The sequence below is a fragment of the Hordeum vulgare genome, chromosome 2H, assembly GCF_904849725.1.
Source record: "Hordeum vulgare subsp. vulgare chromosome 2H, MorexV3_pseudomolecules_assembly, whole genome shotgun sequence".
Classification (NCBI taxonomy): Eukaryota; Viridiplantae; Streptophyta; class Magnoliopsida; order Poales; family Poaceae; genus Hordeum; species Hordeum vulgare.
Genome location: NC_058519.1, coordinates 211662756 through 211672247, shown reverse-complemented (window position 1 = coordinate 211672247; position 9492 = coordinate 211662756).

Genomic DNA, 9492 nt, shown 5'->3' with positions numbered 1-9492 from the left:
CTTGCTCCATTAGAGGTAACTACGTTAGAACTACTTTATGCGATCTTGGAGCCGGTGTTAGTGTTATGCCTCTCTCTCTTTATCATAGACTTGTACTGGATAAGTTGACACCCACTAAAATATCTCTGAAAATGGCCGACAAATCAACTGCTTTCCCTATCGGCATTCGCGAGGATGTGCCTGTTGTGGTTTCTAATGTCACTATCTTAACATACTTTGTTATCTTGGATATTCCCGAGGATGATGCCATGGCGGTCATCCTCGGAAGACCCTTTTTAAACACTGCAGGGGCTGTTATAGATTGCAACAAAGGCAATGTCACTTTCCATGTCAATGGTAATGAGCATACGGTGCACTTTCCAAAGAAACAATATCGAGTACATTGCATCAATGCTATCGAAAAAAATTCATCGATTCTTATTGGGAGCTTTGAATGCCCTATTCCTCCTGTTAAGATGAAGTATTGTTTGCTTGTTGGGGAGATATACATCCCCACTGAGGTGACCTAGTGACTATTCGAAAATTCTTCGTCTTCTTTTGCGATTCGAAAAGGTTGTCGAGGAGACTTGATCAACCTCATTGACGGATTTCTTTCGATGACCATGAGATGGATGAACCGAGGAGTCACAAACCTCTGTTTCAAGCTTTCACCTTCGGTTGCTTAGAAGAAATATGATAGATTTAGTTTAGTTTTCCCTGTTTTCTGTCTTAGCGTCCCATAGAAAAGTACCCCGAAAATAAAAGTTCTCCGAACGTCCTGAAAATCAAGTATGACTTTTTTGGAATTTTTAAAAAATACTAAGACGAAGAGCTAGTCTGGGGGCTGCACCAGTGGGCCACAAGCCCTGGAGGCGCGGGCACCCCCCTTGGCCACACCTACCTAGCTTGTGGGGACCACGTGGACCCCCTCCACTCATTCTTGCTCTCATCTGCTTATCCTACCTCCACAAAAAATATTTCGCAGCTCAAACCTGTGTTCTTGCTCTTCTTGCTGGGATATTTGATCTCCTTGCTCAAAGCACCATTCTCCGAACTGTTTTGGGGAAATTACTCCTTGGTAAGTGACTCCTCCATTGGTCCAATTAGTTTTTTCTCTAGTGCCTTATACTTCGCGTATTTTTGCTGCCTTGGTGACCATGTTCTTGAGCTTTGCATGCTAATTTTAGTTGGTTCCAAGTAGTTTTGATGCATAATATGGCCTCTAGGCTTGTGGGAGTAGTTGCTACGAGTTTAGTTGAGCCTTGTTCACTTTTCCTTAGAGTCACGGAAAATTTCAGAAAAGGAAGATGTTCAGGAGAAACTATCATGGTGGTTCCTCAAGCAAGAGAGGTCCCCGTCTCGCGATTCGGGAGCCCGATCCTTACCAACCAAGGAACGCATAGGTACAACCATGTGAATGGCCTTGTGATGAATTCATGATTGAGGCAGGTTTCAAAGACGAGTTTGATTCACTTGTTCACAACGTCAGACTCGAAGAATTCATCTCCGATAAGTGTGAACAGTATGTTGCTCTCACTGCCTCTTTTTTTTGTAGTTTCAAATTTTCAGCTGGCCCTGACACATCGGTACTATTTGATCTCTATGACAAATCGTATACCATGGATTTAGAGGATTTCAATAGAATTTGCAAGATACCTCTTTGGGGTAGTCTCAATGATCCTCCTAAATCTTCGGTTAGAGATTTTTTTTCTCTGGTATAACTGTTGGAGAAACTAGAGATATTACGCAGGCTACCATGGGGAGCATTCATTTACTTGCCTTGCATTACTTTTCCCTCTTCATAGGCAGATGCATTAATGGCAAGATTGAGCATTGTCACCTCTCTGCACTCGAACTTAGTATTCTTAAGAGCGCAGTAACGGGTGATATAAGTTTCAACATGGGAGCTATAATAGCAAGGAGGATGAATAATAATGCTAATGAAGGGGATTTCTTTGGTGGGATCTATGCCACTCGCATAGCAAATTTTCTTGGAGTACCCATCCGCGAAGGAGATCCCCCGCTCCATACAGCTTTCCCTGACCGAGTCGCTTTGACACGCTACCAGTTCCTTGAGAGGGATGATGAATCCCTCCTATACCGTTTAATATTTAACCGGCAACGTGTTTTCCATATTACCCTTGCTGCTCTTGCCTTCTTTGACTTTTAGGTAAAATGAAGATATTAGATAACCAGAGTGGAGGTAGAGGAGTATGAGAGGGAGGCAAAGGCTACTCGTCTCCGTGAGGCAGCTATTCAGGCAGTGGCTGCAGTGCTCCCGTATAACTCCCATTATGATTTCGGATGTCGCCCGGACCATCCTTGGGAGTAGACCAACTTAGGCCAAAAGCCTAAGCTTGGGGGAGTACGTGTTCCTCACCGACTTTATATTCTTGCTTATACTTTCACTTTGTTAGTCTGTGTTCACACTTTGCCACTGTATCATCCATGCTAGTTTATTTTCTTTTTCTCATTTTCTTTTCGTGTGTCTGTCTAGTTTGAGAAAACCCAAACATATTTTATTTTGCTTCTTTTGCTTGTTGGGAGCTTTCCCGTGTAAATAGTTTTCTTTTTCTTTGGGTCAAGGTGGAAGACCATGGTTACAATGTTTAATGTCTCTCGCATGCATATCTGTTTATCTGTTAAAGAGACATATTACTTTGTCTTCTCCTTTGTGTTTGCCTGCAGATTCCATCTTTAGTCCAATGCACGAGCACGCTTATTATTGTTCACATCATTCGATCGTGCAAGTGAAAGGCAATAATGACGATATATGATGAAGTGACTGAGCCTGGAAAAGCTGGTATGGACTCGATCTATTCTGTTTTTGTAAATATGACTAGCTCATCGTGCCTGATTCAGCTTTGTTGTGAGAGAAACATGTTTGCAATGACAACTTAGAGATCATAGTTGCTTATGCCATGCTTACTTATCTAGGAGCTTATAATGGTTTGTCTTGGATGCCCACATGAATTTTGAGATGATTGTGTTGTAGTATGATAGGATGGTATCCTCCTTTGAATGATTCAAGTGGCTTGAATTGGCACATGTTTACGCATGTAGTTGAAACAAAATCAACACAGCCTCTATGATGTTCATGTTCATGGTGATTTATGTCCTACTCATGCTTGCACTCAATGTTAGTTAATCTCATTCCATTTTGATGATTGTTGTCGTTCTCTAGTTGGTCGCTTCCCAGTCTTTTGCTAGCCTTCACTTGTACTAAGCGGGAATACTGCTTGTGCATCCACTTCCATAAACCCAAAGTTGTTCCATATGAGTCCACCATACCTACCTATATACGGTATCTACCTGCCGTTCCAAGTAAATTTGCATGTTCCACTCTCTAATCCTTCAAGAAATAATATGTTTTGCGTGCCCAAACAACTCATGTGGTGATAGGGGGCTATCAGTATCTTCCATGCTAGGCGTGTTATCCTCGATATGTGTTCATCCACTATCATTCACGAGAAAGGGGCTTGTAATTGGAATTCCCAGTTCCATGCTCAAATCGAAAAGATAATTGCAAACAAAACTCCCCCCGGATTGATGTTGGTATGGACGGCACCCGAGGATTCGGCTAGTCGTGGAGTGTGACTGATCGGTGGTGGGGGAGTCAAAACTTTATTTTTCTGTTTGGGAACCGCCTATAGCGTGTGTAGCATGGAAGATGATGAGAACTCTTAGTCATTGCATTGACAATAAAAGCATGCCACCCAAAATTATTATCTCTATTTTCAAAGCTTGAGCTCTAGCACCTCTAAAAATCAATGCATCCCTCTGTGAAGGGCATGTCTATTTTTGTTCCTGTTGAGTCATCCTCCTCTTATAAAAGCACCAATTAGAGAGCACCTCTGTCATTTTTATGCTTTGCTTTTAAACTGTGTTGAGTATGACTGTGACTGGATTTTCTTTGCCATGAATTACAATGTTTAGTCAGCCCTTTGTCTTTGAAGGTGCTCTGCATTTATGTTTTGCGGTCTCAGAAAGAGCTAGCGAGATACCATCTGTTCGTACTGCTTCATTATTGTTTTGATTGAAGTGTTGACGTTTGAGACTTATTATTATTTGCTCGCTAGTTGATTATGCCATTGATATGAGTTTACCGTGAGACCTAGATGTCAATTGCTTATGTGGTTAGCTTGTGATCTTAGTGAAATTCTGGTTATGAGTTAGACATAGTTGCAACAACAAGATCAAATAGAGTTCGTCAAAGTTTTTCTTTTGTCTCTTTCAGTTTGTCAACTGAATTGCTTGAGGACAAGCAAGGCCTTAAGCTTGGGGAGTTGATACATCTTCGTCATATCTACTTTTCCGAACTCTTTTGCCCTTGCTTTGGACTCTAATTTGCATGATTTGAATGGAACTAACTTGGACTAACGCTATTTTCAGCAGAATTGCCATGGTGTTGTTTTTGCGCAGAAATAAAAGTTCTCGGAATGACCTAAAAATTTATGGACAATTTTTCTAGGATTTATGAAAAATACTAGCGCATAATCAGCGGAGGGAGTGGAGCCGTGAGCCCACAAGCCCACCACGCACGGCCCCCCTGGCCGTGCCTGGCAGGCTTGTGGGGCCCACAACGCTCCATCGCCTCCAATCTCAGCCCTATTTAGTCCGTCTCGCGGAAAAAAATCAAGGAGAGGAGTTCATCACGTTTTACGATACGGAGGCGCCGCCACCTCCTGTTCTTCATCTGGAGGGCAGATCTAGAGTGCTATCTAGGCTCCGGAGAGGGGAGATCGTCGCCATCATCATCATCAACCTTCCTTCATCGCCAATTCCATGATGCTCTTCACCGTTCGTGAGTAATCTCATCGTAGGCTCGTTGGACGGTGATGAGTTGGATGAGATCTATCATGTAATTGAGTTAGTTTTGACGGGGATTGATCCCTAGTATCCACTATGTTCTGAGATTGATGTTGCTACTACTTTGCCATGCTTAATGCTTGTCACTAGGGCCCGAGTGCCATGATTTCAGATCAGAACCTATTATGTTGTCGCCAATATATGTGTGTTTTAGATCCTATATTGCAAGTTGTAGTCACCTACTATGTGTTATGACCCGGCAACCCGGGAGTGACAATAGCCGGAACAACTCCCGGAGATGACCATAGTATGAGTAGTTCATGTATTCACCAAGTGTTAATGCGTTGGTCCGGTTCTTTATTAAAATGAGAACCTTAATATCCCGTAGTTTTCATTAGGACCCCGTTGCCATGAGAGGAATGGACAATAGGTGTCATGCAAGTTCTTTTCCCTAAGCACGTATGAATAGATATGGAATACGTGCCTACATTAGATTCACGAACGGGAGCTAGTCACATATCTCTCCGTGTTATAACTGTTACGTGATGAATCACATCCGGCATAATCAACCATCACCGATCCAATGCCTACGAGTCTTTTACTACTGGTCCTTGCTACGTTACTTTGCCGCTACTACTGTTGCTGCTGCTACTGTTACTCTGTTGCTACTGCTGTTACTTTGCTGCTACTCGTTACTGTTGCTACTTCTGCTATCATACTACCTTGCTACTGATACTTTGTTGCATACACTAAATCTTTCAGGTGTGGTTGAACTGACAACTCAACTGCTAATACTTGAGAATATTCTTTCGCTTCCCCTTGAGTCGAATCAATAAATTTGGGTTGAATACTCTACCCTCGAAAACTATTGCAACCCCCTATACTTGTGGGTTATCAGGGACATAGTGTTCTCTAGTGTCATCTCTCATGAAAGCAACATATGGTGGGTAAACAAATTATTGTTGGGAAATTGATAGACCATCGGATAGTTATGCAATTTTCATGGCAATGATCATGTGTATATAGGCATCACATCCATAAGTGAATAGGCCCACTCCTGCCTACACCTACTACTATTACTCCATCCATCGACCGCTATCCAGCATGCATCTAGAATATGAAGTAAAACAGAGTAATGCTTGGGGAACGATGACATGATGTAGACAAAGTAAACTCAATCAATATGAATAAACCCTATCATTTTATTCTTAGTGGTAGCAACACAAAGATGCAACTTGTCCCCTTCTGTCCTTGGATACAGAAACTCGTCAAGTTGAACCCACTACAACGCACATCTACCACTAAAGAAAGATCAAACAGCTTGGCCAAAGAAATTCAGTTGATCAGATAGATTTACGAAGCTATGAAGATGCTTCAAATAAGAGAAATAATAATTCAGAGAATACTCAAATACTTTTCATGAATAATCTGAGCATAAATCCACAATTCATTGGATCCCAACAAATGAACCATACAAACGAATTACATCGGATGGTTGAAAGTGAAGATGAGATGATCATTGTATTGAAGATCAAGAGAGAGAGAGATATTTCCATATAGGTACTAACTATGGAGCCGTAGGTCTGAGGTGAACTACTCACACATAATCACCAGGGCATCGAGGTTGATGAAAAGGCCCTCCGTGATTGACCCCCCTCCGGCAGAGTACCAGAATGGAGCTCTGGATGGGATCGCCGTGGAATAGAGACTTGTGGTCGCTTAGAAAGTGTTTCATTTATGACTTTAGGGTTTTGGGAATATTAGAGAATTCATAGGCTAGAAAACGAGGAAAGAGGGGGCCACGGGGAGTCGACAAGGCATCAGGGTGTGCCCTATTTCCTTGTGGGCTCCTCATGCAGCTCCACGTCTCCTCCAGAAGCTTCCAGGTCTTCTTTTGGTCCAGAAAATATCACGCAAAAGTTTTGTGGGAATTGGACTTCGTGTGGTAATGAAAAGCTGAAAACAAAAAAACATGGAGAAAACAACAACTGCCACTGGGTACTGGGTTAATTGGCTAGTGCTAAAAAATAATATAAATTAGTGCATTATGACCCAAAAAGTATCTTAAGATGATAATATAACAGCATGTAACAATGAAAAATTATAGATACGTTGGAGAAATATCAAACGTCCCCAAGCTTATTTCTTGCCCGTCCTAGAGTTCGTAAAGGACAAAAACAGAATTTTTGATGTGACATGTTATCCAATATGTAATCTTTTGCATGTATTCTCATTGATAAACGATGAATTAACAACAATAACATATTAATAATTATAAGCACAAGCAGCAAAATCATCAATCTTTCAAAGTATACGATACTAAAAAAATGTTTACCCCCATCAATCTCATCCAATGGCAAGGCATGGCTCCGTCTTCACCACATTAATAAAAATGTCAAGCACCATAGTGCTCAAGTCAAGCAATTGGATAATACTTTTTCAAAGTGAATGAACTTTTTATTCTTCATGAAATACATGAGCGTGAGCCATGGACATAGCGTATGGTGGAATAGAATATGGTGGTAGATATCAAAATGGCAAAAGTGGAGAAGATAGTCGAGTGAGTCCGGGACTAAGGGGTCCTCAGGCCACTTACCTATTCTTGTGGGCCAGACTCCTGGGACGTTCAATCATCATTGGTGGTACTAAAATCAAGAAGGACTCTTCCAAAGACTTGGCGTACAATCCAAGATAGCGTAGTTATCAACATACCCCTTTCTTGATGTAACCGACTTTGTGTAACCGAGCATCCCTAGTATCTATATAAACCAGGGGGCATATTTTGTAGGACACATTACGCTCATTACGTTTAGGGTTTTCGATCTCAGTCGTAAATCTCGAGGTAGATCAACTCTGTACTCTGTACTACTTCATCAATACAACAAGAGCAGGACGTAGGGTTTTACCTCTATCAAGAGGGCCCGAACCTGGGTAAACACCGTGTGATTTGTCCCTTGTTACCCATCGACCCAAGATCCACAGTTTGGACCCCCTACTCGAGATCAGCCGATTTTGACACCGACAATAGTCTCACATCAACTAGGTGTACCAATGGGATATGGAGATGTCCATCGGTAGATGTCAATGCAAGGAGTAGGGATTTCCATGCAAATGATGCACCAGAGCTATAAGTGTATGAAATCTCAAATGAAGCTAAGTGGGGTGTGCATCCAACTTGCTTAATCATGAAGACCTCGGGCATTTGAGGAAGCCCGTCATCGGAATATGCAAGCCTAGTTTATAATAATGATAATATGATTCCCACTAGCATATGAATGTGACATATAATGAGATTCTCTATATGAGGAACATGGTGCCACTTTGAGACACAAGTGTGGTAACGGATAGTAGCAAAGTCCCTTCTTTATTTTTCTCTCATTCGTCTTTTATTGGTGGCCTCATTTTGGCTCCCCCATATTTATTTTCCATTTGGAGTCTCTTCCTGACTTGTGGGGGAATCATAGTCTTCATCATCCTTTACTCAGTGGGATAATGATCTTATAGTGATGATCATCACACTTCTATTTACTTACAACTCGTGAAAGCTCGATATGACTCAATATGAATACCTCTAGCAGTGTACTAGGATGTGCAATGATCTAGCGTAACATGTATTTAGCAATATTATGAATGGTGTCTTTTCCACAAATGCTATTTTTAGCTCTATATGATCTTGCAAAGCAATATGATGATGAATGAACTAGTCATATGATGTAACCGTGTAATTTGCATGGCAATATATCCCGGAATGGCTATCAAAATGCCATGATAGGTTGGTTTGGTGGATTTTTTGAGTAAGAAAAAGAAAAGTTATGTGTGAGAGAGCATATCATGCCACGGGGTTTGGATGCACCGACGAAGTTCGCACCGATCCTCAAAGTGAGAATGGGCAATTCATGGTACCTAAGAGGCTAGCAAACTAAGAGGAGGTGATATTTTATATGTTCATGGATTCACATTAGTCATGAGGAACTCATGTACTTATTACAAAGTTTTATTAGTTTCATCACAAATCAAAGCGCTAGGTTCATGCCCCTAGGGAGAGGGTTGGGAGGAGTTAACCATCGCGCAACTCTGACAAGACACAACACTAGGATTTCAACGAGGAATAGAAATGCTCACACATCCCCGCCATGCCCTTTTAATATTTGTAGAAACAAGGAATTCACATCTCTCACTTCTGCTACTCCTACAAATTTACAATGATGCACTCACATCTTTTTCATATTACCACATCAATATCGTTAACCACAATTTCTATTTTATGTGCTACATGATCGTTTTGATTATCATCCATTGAATACCTATTATTTTTGGACTACCTTTATGACCCATGAAAATTACCGCTACTATTTGTTAACTCTCAAACAAATATAATTGAGCACGATAGTTCAAACATTGTTATAAAATCTACACGCCACCGTGCTCGAAAAAATGTAAGTGAAGTACTGGAGCAATTGTTTAGCTGAAAAGATATAAGTGAAGCACAAAGAGTATTCGAAGAAATCATGATAGATGTGGATCTCTCTCAGGTTGGTGTGTCCAGAAAAAGATGATTGTGTCAAACTAAAACTAAAAAGCCAACCACGCTCCAAGCAAACTCATATCATCTGATGAATAAAAATATAGCTTTAAGTGACATACCGATGGATTGACACCAAAGAGGGGATGCCTTACGAGGCATCCCCAAGATTAGACACTTGA